Here is a 12,865-nt window from a genome sequence, read left to right as displayed (position 1 = left end):
GCTCTCATTTCTTCTCTGATTGCATTAAATTGCTTTATAGTAGTGTTAATTGTCTGCAGCAATTTCCATCTGGTTATCTGAAGCCACTTGGTATTTGCTCCAACCTGGATTCTTGACATGAACATCAAGGTGAACACTGCAGGAAGTTGTGCAGATTCTTACCCAGACTGTAGGTAGCATCATGTATGCTTGGATTCACAAGCTCAATAATGATCCATGATTACTGCTGTTCCAATGTTCATGTCTGGTGCTTCAAATATTCAACCACCTTTCTGGTTCTCTACCATTCTTCTTGTTCCATTATTTCGAAGCACAGCTTTGCACTCTATAACAGCACTAACTGCAGGGTCCTGCTCTGTCTTCGACCAATGTCAGTAGCCTAGCAAGTTTCGGCCATAGAGGCTTACACGACATTTGTGCATGTTCAATCGTTGGCTGGTAGTGACCCATTGTTCCCCATTCTCTGAAGATCACAACTCCTTCTTCCAGGCCATCTGGTGATAGGGCAGTTCCCCAAATCTGCATCTGGCCTCTGTTCTTCCATCTATGAATATCTTCTGCAGACTTTCCTGGAACTTTCAGTCTTTTATTCACTTCCCGTCTGATTCCAGTTCCTTTTACTCCAGGTTTCTCCTATCAGATCACGAGATTCCTCGTCTTGGCATTGTTCCTTGTCTTTATATCTTGAATATAGTCCTCTTCATCTGGATCTGTCCATTCAGTTGCCCATTTGAGAGAGGCTCTTCGGCCCATGAACTGGCCTCTTGTACTACAAAATGCTAGATGCACTATGCAATGTGCAGTCAGGCCATCTATTACAACAGCTATGAAGATTTTTGACTTCCCCATGTTGTACAGCAGGAGTGCATATACAAAGCATTCCTCCTTTGAAGTTCTTCTCCCAACTTCCTTCATGTGTTAGTACAATATGTTATTTCCCAAGTGTTCCGTGCTGTCCAGGTAATCATTTAATTCATAATGATCTTCTTGTGTGCTTCTTTTAGGTCTCATTCTTTTCATGTGATCCTCCATAATCATATCATGAAGTGTACCAACATAGCTTCTTCTTTCTGGATTAGACAAAGGCGCATCTATCAGTGGACGTGGTACACCTTCATGTGCTCCTTGAGTCGGAGAAAGTTCAGAATGTCTCATCTGCTCAGGAGCCCATTTAGGCATGAAAATGTCTCGTATAATCTCCATCTGGGATCTTCTTTTTGAAACTGCATTTGGGTCAATTGTCACTGCCCAGGTGTACTTGCATGCATTACTTGTGTAGGCTCACCCTCTAACAACCCCTTGTCATGCCTGTCTTGTCAAGCCTGTCTCTGGCGTCCAAAAATAAGTTCTCAGACACTTGTTGCATGTGTACGATTGTTAGTGACATCCATCTCAAGCTCAGGCAATTTGCCATCTTTCTTTGGAACAGGAATGACTACATAGGGTCTAGGCTGCCTAGTAGTTGCAACGTGTACATTTTCCTTCTGCTCAGGAGGATGCACAGGAGTCTTAGCTCCATTTGCACCAATGTAGAACGCTGTTCGTACAGTCAATGAAAGCAGTATGAGTATGAACACAATGCAAGTGTAGATGACACAAATATATGTCACCCTACACCATTTACTTCTTGGACAACGTGAGCTTCTCTCTTCATGCGGTAATATTATATTGGTACTGAGATTCCCCATCTTGATTACCTAAGGGAGAAAAAAACAACTTTAATACATCAGCATTGTGAACTGCTTCTGGAAGCTGCTGTCTTGACTCAACAACTCGTCCTCGATCAGTTGTCTGCTTACTGGATGACAAAAACAACTTTCTCTGTGTCTCTGGAACCAGTCTTTCACCAGTTGAACTGTAGATGCCTCTTTAGTATGACGAAACACGACTTCAGTAAGTCTAAAGAAGCTCAATGACATAGTTTATCTCCCAATCCATGCCTCAAATCTGCTTCAGCCCAGACGACATGTCGAATTTCTTTCAGCATGAATCGAGAGTCTTTTTTTATCAGCATCCTTTCGATCTGTCCCTCGAAGGAAAATGTCTACACTGACCCGTGGTTTTGCTCAAAATAGATGCTCACTTGGATGATAATGCCTTCCAAGATCACATTCAGATTTGCAGTGTTTCTCGGAGCCCTTAGAAAGGTGAGTACATCAGTGTGCCTTCCAACAAGATGCGGGTACTCCTCAATCAGACGAAAGAACACCACACTGACTAGTCTAAAGAGCTGCATCAGTTGATAGGGGCATTTGTACTCTCCTCACTGTACTCGGGTAGCTGCAAGAATTGTTCAGTGTTGACTACAAGCAATCTTCTTATTACTTCATCATTCTTAGGATTTTGTAAGAAAGCTGGAATGCGAGTAGTTCTCCCCACCAACAAAGGGAAAGAGCGCAACACCAACTCGAAATAAGTAAGAACGTGCTTAGAAAGGTCATCACTGGGTAACACCATAGGTAAATCCAAACAGGAACTCAGTGTTAAACGAGTCTGGGTACTGTACCCTTTTCCAATTGTTGTCCACAATCAGAATCTGGCATAATCCTTTTCCTTATCAAGGCTTAAGCATGCCTCAGTCCAAAGTCAATAAGTTACTGCGGCTTCACGAATACAGATATTCCCTTGACCCTGTAACTGCTGTGCATCATGTTCGAAATTGCTTCCCTTAACCCTTTTATAAATGGCTTAAAAAATGGCTTAAAAGGAGTGTCCCGAACCAAGCCACAGTCCAATTAACTCTTTGTCTTTCTACTTGTCAGCTTCTGCGTCCTTCTTGTACTTGCTTCGTATAGGGATGCGGGCAGAGGAGTTTCTCCAGCAAAGATTTTAACGTCCCCACGGAAAATCTAAGCACACTTGTCCTGCACTTTGACAGCAGACGGCGTGCCGTCTTCCACAATGAACGGACTGTTAAAACGGGGTTCAAAACGGGGTTCGTCCCACTTTTTCCTTACGTGGTTACGGACTAAGACTGCATTTCTGGGGAAGAGTTGGGGAACACAACATTTTTGAGATTGGTCTGTCGAAGCATCTTCTTATGTGTTCTGTACTGCCCTACACCCATGTCACTACAGCTGTCCTGAAATGACAGAAATACTGGAAGTCATACAGTTTAAAAAGTCAAATAGTCACGCAATTCCATTCCTAACAAATCTGCAGTTGGCTGAGCATCACTTCTAACTCTGGATGAAGACATTAGAGGTGTCCTCATTCGTCTCCCTGTCACTATTTTGTGGGGTGTCAGATGGTGGTCAGAACCTGGTTGATTCCTTAAAGCATGTAATGCCTGTGGTAGGCAATGCAACCACCCTTTCTTCAAGTTAAGCTTCAACTTGGCTATTCTTTCTTTAAGCAAGCTTTTGAGCCTCTCACAGTTCCCATTTCCTTTCGGATGATAAGCCGAAGAAAACCTGTGCTTTATACCAAGCAACAAGGTGATCTGTTCAAATATCTGATTCACAAAATGTAGGCCATCATCTGACCTCATTATTTCACATAATCCCCATCTGGGAAACACTTCCCGCACTAAAAATGTTGCTGCAGAGGTGGAATCTGGGTGTGTACATGGACCTGCTTCGATCCATCTCAAGAAGGGACACACCACTACGATCACGTATCTATATCCATTACATACTTGTATCATGTTGATATGTAAGTACCGAAAAGGGCCATTAGGTCTCGGAATGACTCCCCTAACTGTGCGCAGTGTATGCCCAGCCGTGAATTGTTGACACACAATGCAGGTCACCATAATAAATGCAACATGCTCCATTAAATTTGGCACTAACCAATCCTCAGCAATAGTTGCAGCGAGATTCTCCCTAGTTGTGTGCGCGGGGTAGTGTAGCTGTTCCAGCGCCACCCTTAATAAGGCTATAGGCATCACCGGTTTACCGGTGCTGTCCTGTCGCCAGAATGCTTCTTGAGTTGCTCCCCCTGGACCTCCACTAACTGTGTTTTTGACAAGTAGTTATATCCTTCAGATAGTCATTATAACAATCATTTTTTCATTCACATCAATGGTCTCAACATTCATCATCTCTTTATCTGTAATTGCTATGCGCTTGACCTCAGCGTCAGCTGCTTCATTTTCACGTGAGATAAAATCCGCCTCTTTAGTGTAGGGTGCACATTTAACGACTGCAATGCCTACTGGGAGTTGTAGTGCCTTAATAAGCCTATCCAATAACGCAGTGTGCTGCACTGGCGTGGTGTCCGCTCTGAGGTAGCCCCTCCTTTTCCAACGTGCTAACCCTGCGTGCACCGTTGACGTCACATAGGCAGAGTTGCTGTACACTGCTACTTCCTGGTCTGCATGATTCTCGATCGCGAGTATCAAAGCCAATAATTCTGTAGCCTGTGCTGAATAATGAGATGGCAATTGAGTACTAATAAGCAGCTGAAATTCCCCATTTGCTGTGTGCTTTACCACAGCGACACCGTATACCTTTGCCCATCATTTTGATCAATCCTTGAGGAACCGTCAATAAAATCTCTCCTCCTGCTAATGCATTCTCTTTTATTCTAGGGAGTTCATCACAGAACTCTTAGAAGTTAATAGTTTGCGCAATCATGTAGGGCTCTCCTTCTGTCATTGGCTCAGCTACAAACATGGCAGTATTCACTATTTTACATGGAACTATTTTGATCGCTGTGTTTGATATGACTACCTCATAGGCAGAAGCCCTTTGAGAAGTCAACGTGCCCTTTGGTTTTTCTAAAATGGCAAATAGTGCGTGCTTAACAAATAACATCATGAAGCATTCCATCACTATGCTTGCAGCCTTCTCTATGGCGAACGCGGCGGCTAAACTTCTTTTTAAGATTTCACTGTAATATGCAAGGGGCTTGTACCCCAACTTGGTTCTCTGCGTGAGCACTGCTGTCATAACAGTGCCATCTGCATGTGAGAGCTAAAAGAATTCCTCAGCATAATTAGCAATACCTAAAGCTGGAGCCGTGAAAATTGCTTTTTTCAATTCCTCAAACCCTTCTTCCATATCCTCAGTCAGCACGATCTTTTCCTGTGTTGCCTGTGCTTTCATTAGAGCCTGCAATAAAGGCATTATACACGAACTGTAGTCAAAGACCCATGCTCTGACATAATGACCTAATCCCAAAAACCTCTGCATGTGTTTTATCGTGTGTGGCTTAGCTGTTTTTAAAATAGCCTCAGGTCTTTCAGGGGTAACCTTTTTTTTCCCTCGTGTGAAATCATTTGGCATATGTATAATACTTCTTGTTGACAATATTGTAACTTTTCTTTGTCAACTTTATATCCTTTGTCAGCGAGTATAATCATCAGCTGGACAGAATCGCTTCTACACTCTTCCTCTGAAGTGCTGCAAACTAAAATGTCGTCTACATATTGCAAAACAACGCTTTCGAAAGCAATATTGCTTAAGTCTATCTGAAGGACTATATTGAAAATCGATGGAGACTCACAATACCCTGGTGGTAAACGAGTGCTTTTCACGCGCGTTTGCCTAAAAGTAAATGATGTCAGGTCCTGTGAGTCTATGTGCAATGGGATTGAGAAAAATGCATTTTTCAAGTCAATCACCGTGAAATATTGTGCTTCAACAGGTATATTACATAGGATCGTAGACGGGTTAGGAACTAGAGGGAACTTGGCCTCTACAATCTGGTTTCATCTGGTGAATATTTTGCACTAAACGCCACAACCCCTCTTACTTTTTTTCACAGGGTACACTGACGTATTCTCGAGAGAAGAGACGGTGCTCTACTCAGATGTACATTTGTTACTTACAAAGGCAGAACATCAACCACCGGAACCTGTGTCTGTGTTTTTTCAAATAACCAAATTCATTTGCCATTGAATGGACCAGTGTACAATCCGACACAAATTGAGACGGGTCGAAACAAGATATTTAAAGAAACGAATGCCTTTTTGAAAGGGAACACGGGATGTTAAATTGTTGCAACACCCAGTGTCCAATCAAGCTCAATAGTACAAATCACAGTTTACGGACCGCAGATGTGCCGTTTTGTGAAATGGGGAACAAGATTGACCTTCTAGAAGTAACCGTTGTCCTGAAGATGGCCCAATACTAATCTGTGTAATCACTGTTGACATGAGTGGTATACTATTATGGGCCGAAACATATGTCGACTGATGAGGGAAAATCCAATCTCTTTTTCCTATGTTGTGTATGCATATTCATAATTAATGTTATGCTCAAACTTTTTTCAACTTTAGCACTCCCCTGTTAGAATAGAAATACAATGACTGAATGGTATGATTGAGGATCACTATTGACAGATGTTTGTAATGATTTAATATGTTTTTATAAGAATAAAAAGAGATTGATTTTTTGTAAAATTTGTATTGTTCGAACAACTTCTTCCCATTAAGGCAGATACCTTGCGAATAAAATATTAAGGTGCACTTTTTCCCTTACCTGTGTCCCGTACAGGACTAAAAGAGAGGGGTAGTCAATCTGTACTTCCTATATTTCTCTCTTCTAGACTTTCCCTTCTAACAGATCTGACCCCCCATGAACAAAAAATTAGGGAATACCCATTTAGTGAAACCTACGTCATAGGGGCCGGTGGTCCATAATGAAACTGGCACTTTCACCATGTCATCATCGAAATACTCGGGACGTTTTTGTGCCATCATCATTTTCTGAGGAACTTCTCTTTTAATTACTCTTACCCAATAAGTAATGCGCATCTCAAATATAATTTCGTCATCAGATGGATGATCTCCAAACAGATCTTCATCAGTGACGTCGGTCAATCTGTAACCCTCCTCGATGGCGATTACTGTGCGCCATTGTTTTCCTTCATCATCATGTCCATCAAGCAAAACCATTTCCCCTCGCACTATGGCTGCTTGTATCTCGAAGGGAAAAACTCGTCCCTTTTCTTCGAGCATAGGTATTCTTGGTCTAAACAAAAATTAATCTGGAGTTCTCATTTCTCTACCTGCTAGGCCTGATGGCCACGATAACAGAATGCATACTCCATACTGGAAAACCTCTGGTTCTAATGGAATTGCTCTCATAGCTAGTTGTCCTGCAAATGCCATAATAATTTCGTACATGTTTATATAATGCATTCCTGGTGTTGAACCCACTATACCTTCATCATTGAACGAGATTGTCATATTCAATTTAGTCATTAAATCTCGTCCCAATATATTGGCAGGTGTTTGCCTCAAATATTGCAGTGGCACCTTCATGTCATATTCTCCTATAGAAACTAGTAATTCTTCAGTGAAGGGAACTCTGCTTGTAGCTCCTGCGAACCCATGAGTATTCATGGCACTGCCAGACACTGAAAACTTTCTCTCTCGTATACATGAGCACGTTGCACCCGTGTCTACAAAAAATGAAAAACGTTTGCCCCCTATACCGACGTCCACCCTTGGTTCCTCATGAGGGTTTGGCGTCACGGATAGTATGGAACACATCAAGTCTCCCAGTGAGCTGTCCTGTTGCGGGTACAGGCTCATCCCATTACTTGTGAAAGGATTCCCTCCATTGGCAGTGACTTTCCCTATCCCAGGCATCATTAACTGACCTGTGTTTGTGTTTTGCTGAATCTGCATAGGTGATTGCAGCGAATGTCCTTGTGGCGGATTAACTGCCACCTGCTGCGGTTGCGAGATTGACATCCCCCTGTTAAAAACTGCCCATTTTGTACCATCCCTTTACTTCTTCACGTGCGAGCAAAGTGCCCTGTCATTCCACAAGTCCAGCATATAAGCGGTGGTCTCCCAACCTGCCCATTTTGCATACTCTGGTTACCATTCTGCATATTTTGAAACCCACCTTGGTTATTCTGAAAGTATCCCTGATTATTATGCCAATTCCCTTGATTACTTTGCCAACCCCTTCCTCGAAATCCTCTTGCTCGTGGAGCATATTCACTATTGTTTTGATCAAACTGCCTTTGATTATTCACCTGCGGCATGTTCACTATCTGCTTTGAATTCGATCTGTCAACACTGGTCAACATTGCCCCTTCAATGGCATATTTGGACAGTTTTTACTGCACTAACTTTGCTTACTCGCTTTTTTCGAATATTGTCTTTTTTTGCAATTCTTTTCCTGCAAGAGTCTGCGGTAATGCACAATGGTCAGCTGAATCTTTGATCACGGTTTAGCTTCTATACCCACTAACTTCTTGAGCTGCTTCTGCACTGGCTCTGGCAGCCCTTGGCATAATATATGATACAATACTGGTATAGATTTTCCCCAAGATTTGCGTGTTTCCAAGGCCCAAGATTCCTGAAAATGTTTAATGTAAACCAACAGATCATCTCCTTCATGCATCTTTTTTTACATTATAGCTCCCATATCGGACGTGTCCGGATATAGTACTCGAAGTGCTTTCCAGACTGCCGCCCTACAGTTATTGAATGGTGCTCCGTCGTGAGTAGTTTTGACTGTAGTCACACCAGGGCACCCTGCCCTTGTCCACATGTTGTCAGCTCTCTCACCAAGTATGGTGATTAAAAGACCCTTAATGTCCCCTATAGCCAATGCATTTCCTCCCGTTGTTTTCTCTAACTTATGTATGCATTTCCCAGCACCCGAAGTTAAACTCAGGAGTTTACATTTTAGATTATCCCTATCCATTTGAGGCCATGGTATAGACTGTGGTCTCGTTCCTCCTTTCTCTACCAAGGGAAACTGTGAGACTCCAAACTTGTTCTAATTTCTCATCATTTGTCTATCTACTGCATGGGTAATAATACCATATCGCTGTCTACCTGGCAATGATCTTAACCTGCTCACATAAGGCGGCGAATCCCACCATGGGATTGCCCCCTCGGTTGGTCTGACTGTGTCAATGGCTCTGATGCCTTAAATACAGGTACGTTTAAATTCGACCATCTGAATTCCTTATCCATAGAAAAGCATCCCTCAGGACCACATGCATCATCTCTCTCTTCCCCATGGAAGGTTTCCCTTTCTTCGTCTGACATTTCCTGTGCACAACTTATGCAACTTTTTTCTACGTCATCTCTATTTGGAGTCAGTCTGTCTAAAGACAGCTCCTTATGTCTCGCACTACATGAGGCTTCATCTGTGTCGTACAACTGAGTGCTCTTGAGACAGTCATTTTTTCCCTTCCCTTTGATTCTTTCTTTCTGAGCTCTCATTTCATGGTATACTTTATCAATTGCTTCCCCAATGCTCCTCGAGTCAAACTCGTCTTCTAGGTTTGCTCTAGGCGGGCCTGGTAATGACTCGTATTCTGGAAAAAATTCCTCTATATCCTCCCATGCTACTTGTGGATTAGGATCTCTTACTTGCTTTTCCAGGCGATCAAGATTGCATGCTCTCTGCCTTCTTTTACGTTCCATATCTTCGTCAAATTCTCTGCATTTCCTTGCTTCCTCTCTCACTCTGTCTTCCTGTTTTTTCTTCATATCCCTTCTCTCGTTTGCCCTGCGTATCTCCACATCCCTTCATCTTTGCATTCTCTTATCCCTTAACTTCTGTTCCTCCGCTTCTATTCTTTTTGGTTCTAACCTCTCCTGCTCATCGATCGATCTCTGTCTGTTATCTTGTTTTCTTTGCTCCTCTGCTCTCTCTTGTCTTCTTGACTGCTCTTCTTGCTATAACTGCTCTCGTCTTTGTCTATCTTTCCTTTTCGCTCCTTCGTCTTTCATTCGTTCTTCCCTTTCTTTGTCTTTTTTATCTTGCTCATCTTGATCTTCCCTTTGTCTTACATCCTCAATGCCTTTACCATTGAGTTTAAGCAAAATCTGGTCTCCCATCCATTTGTTCTGTAAGAGCGCTACCTCATCAGTTTTATCTCTTTCTCCTTTCCATTTCTTTATTTCTCTTCCTATAACTAGAGATGTGGTTGCTCGATCACTTCTCTCCTTATCGTGTCTCTCCTTGTCCCTCTGGATTTTAGAGATTACATCTCTCTCAGTATTTTTCTCTGGACCCTCGTCACTACTTTGCATAGGTGACTCATATGCCGGATTACTATATCCTGCCGCTGCTTTAAGTTCCCTTACTGGGTATAACCCATCGTCTTTCTTACTCTTGTCTTCTATTTCAGACGGGGCGGGTGGAGCGGAGGGCTCTTCACTCCCCTCTTTGCATACATTAAGTATCCAATCTAAAGGAGGCAGCTCATCTCGCTCCTCTTGGTACATTTTCCAGAGCTCTAAACTCGCTAGGCACTTGTCTAGCTTCTTCCCAGTATATGCTGCATGCAAATATGTCATCATATGTTGCAAGACTGCCTTCAGTAGTGACCCTCCTTGCGGCCATGGCATAAACATTTTATCTGCGGTTCCTTTAACCCATTCTGCACGGTACTGTCTAAGCTTAGGTGCATGTTTCGGTAATTGGTTGCAGAGATGCACTAATGGAGTAACAGCCTCCATTCTCGATTCTTCTACTCTTAACTTGTTTGACACTCGTTCGCTTTGAATCACAAATAAAAAAAATGTTTCAAGAAAATAACACAATATGAGGGAGCACCAACCGTTGTAAGCTCCAATCCCATCAATCACAGTTTTACATTAATCTTGCTAAAAAATAATCATCAAATGCAATTAAAAAACAATCAATTTCTTCTTATTAACTTCGCCCATCATTTTTCAAAACCAAATAAAGCAAACAGACAAACTTGACCGGTCACATAAATCTCCTACGATATTCTCTTTAAGACTTGTCTTGCCCTCTAAAATACTTCATGCGAAGTGTAAATTAACCCCTTCAGATCTGCCTTTAATCAGATCTGTTGTCTACGTGTTCCACTATCGGATTCTGGGTTCAAATTTCTTTGAACGTTCTTTAAAACATAGGTATGGACGTATCCTCTTTATCGTGGCCTCTCACACGATATTACTTATTTATATTGCTCGGCCACACTCAAGTCAATATCTCATTCCCCATATATATATATATATTACACTCTTACGTTATGTTTATCCTGCCTCCCTGTGTTAGTCTCCTTTATTTTACTACGCATGCATCAATTTGCCACCCTCCTCAGTTTCTACTTACCGTTCGCATATTTTCTTCTTCTGACTCTTAGGATTGTACGCCTCTGTTTACTGCTTCTTCAAACTATTGTCCAATCCGCTTCTCGTAGACGTGGGAGGGGATTCTGCAAGGATTTTTTCAATTACACTAACCACTATCTACGGGGAGCTTCACGTACTGTCAGCCGAATGGCAAAGGTCATGCCATATTGCTGAGACTCTAAAGTTTACTTATGTCAACGGTCGATGGATTTATTTACTAAACCATCATCTCTCTGCTACCACTGAACTGGGTTGCCCAGCCCTTTAAGATGAGTAGCAGTACCATGGAGATGGATGGGGATGCAGATTTTATTCATACATCAATAATCAAGATGACTCGGGTAGTTTGGCAAAAGGGAGTCTGTTTTAATGTCAAATATCTAAAACAGGGAGTACAACGAACATCAGCACTCGCTCGATTCTCTTACTCAACTTATTTTAGTTAAAACTGAGGTTATATCATGCAAAATCGTCATCAGTGACATGCTGATCTGCGTCACTTACCCACGTCATCCTGCGTGGAAACTACAAAACCTATTGGAGGGAGTGATAGGCTCTTAGTGAATATCTAAGTATAAGTTCCATATCAGTATAGAACAGTGACGGAAAGTGATAGGGTACTTAACATCAGGTGGGGCAACTAAGCCCTCCCCTCAAAATGGCCACTATCAACATCACTAAATACACAACGTTCCATTGGCTACACAAACTATAGGACCCTTAATTACACAGTCCTCTACAATTGGTTGGCTTCTAACCCAGTCAGTACTTTTCCACCTACGTCAAGCGGGATCCAGTAATTTTTTCGAATGCCTTTTTTTCGAAATGCAATTATCTCGAAAACATTTCATGGAAATATTTTTTTTCAAATGTATTCTTTTTTTATTTAATACGTTTTTTTGGGTTTTGTAAGTAACAAAAAAGTGTTAAAAAAACAGGGGTTTGGGGGAACCCCCCCATTAAAAATAAAAATAAATAAACATACGAAAAAAAATGTTGACGAAATGTTTTCGAGATAATGGCATTCGAAAAAAATGTCATTCGAAAAAATCACTATAAACCACGTCAAGCAGCATGCAGACTGAACATCCAGGTGCTGGTGAGCTCCTCTTAACACTATCTTCCCACCAATGAATGTATCAATCCATCATCAGCTCAATGGTCCAGTGTCAATTAGTGCTTTGAAGATTGGCCTTGAGTTTGTACTGTTGTCAGTCTAGAAATACAGATACCTCTACTTTGAGACCGCAAACACATTTTGGTGGCCGTGGGCCAACCGTCTCATGCACGATATGACAGAATATAGGTTTTCAAGTTTGCCAATGAACGACCATTTTGATGTAACAAGAATCGCCATTTTGTTTTCTAACCATTGCTCATTGCTTTCTGTTCCTATTGCTTCGCAGTATATTTTCCGCTTACACTGCACGACTGTGAAACATTGTTGTCTGTATGTGAAAAGGACAAGGCCGCAGGGCCGTGAGGATAACAAGAGTTCACTGAAACACAAACGTAGGCAGCGCCAGGAAGAATGCCCGGCTCCCTCCCGAATGTAGCCTTGAAGCAGAGCTGCAGGGCATTTAATCATTTCACAGCTGCCAGCCAGTCTCGTTATATGGTAGAATATGTTAGAATAATACCGCTAAAGGCTTGAATTATGCTTTTCTAACGGCCCCCCTTTGCTGAGCCCGCTAGAGCATGTCGGCTCCCAGGACGCGAATAGCACCTGATAGACTGATAGATAGCAAGGTACGGGATGCAACCCCCCCCGTATGTAGTTTGCTTCCAAGAACAGAAGCGCTGTGTTCTATTCAATAACCGAAAGATGCCTTCACA

The sequence above is a fragment of the Ambystoma mexicanum genome, chromosome 2p (genome assembly GCF_040938575.1).
Source record: "Ambystoma mexicanum isolate Mex_15411 chromosome 2p, UKY_AmexF1_1, whole genome shotgun sequence".
NCBI classification, from domain to species: Eukaryota; Metazoa; Chordata; class Amphibia; order Caudata; family Ambystomatidae; genus Ambystoma; species Ambystoma mexicanum.
The sequence above is the reverse complement of the archived record's forward strand: the minus strand, read 5'-3'. Positions refer to the sequence as shown.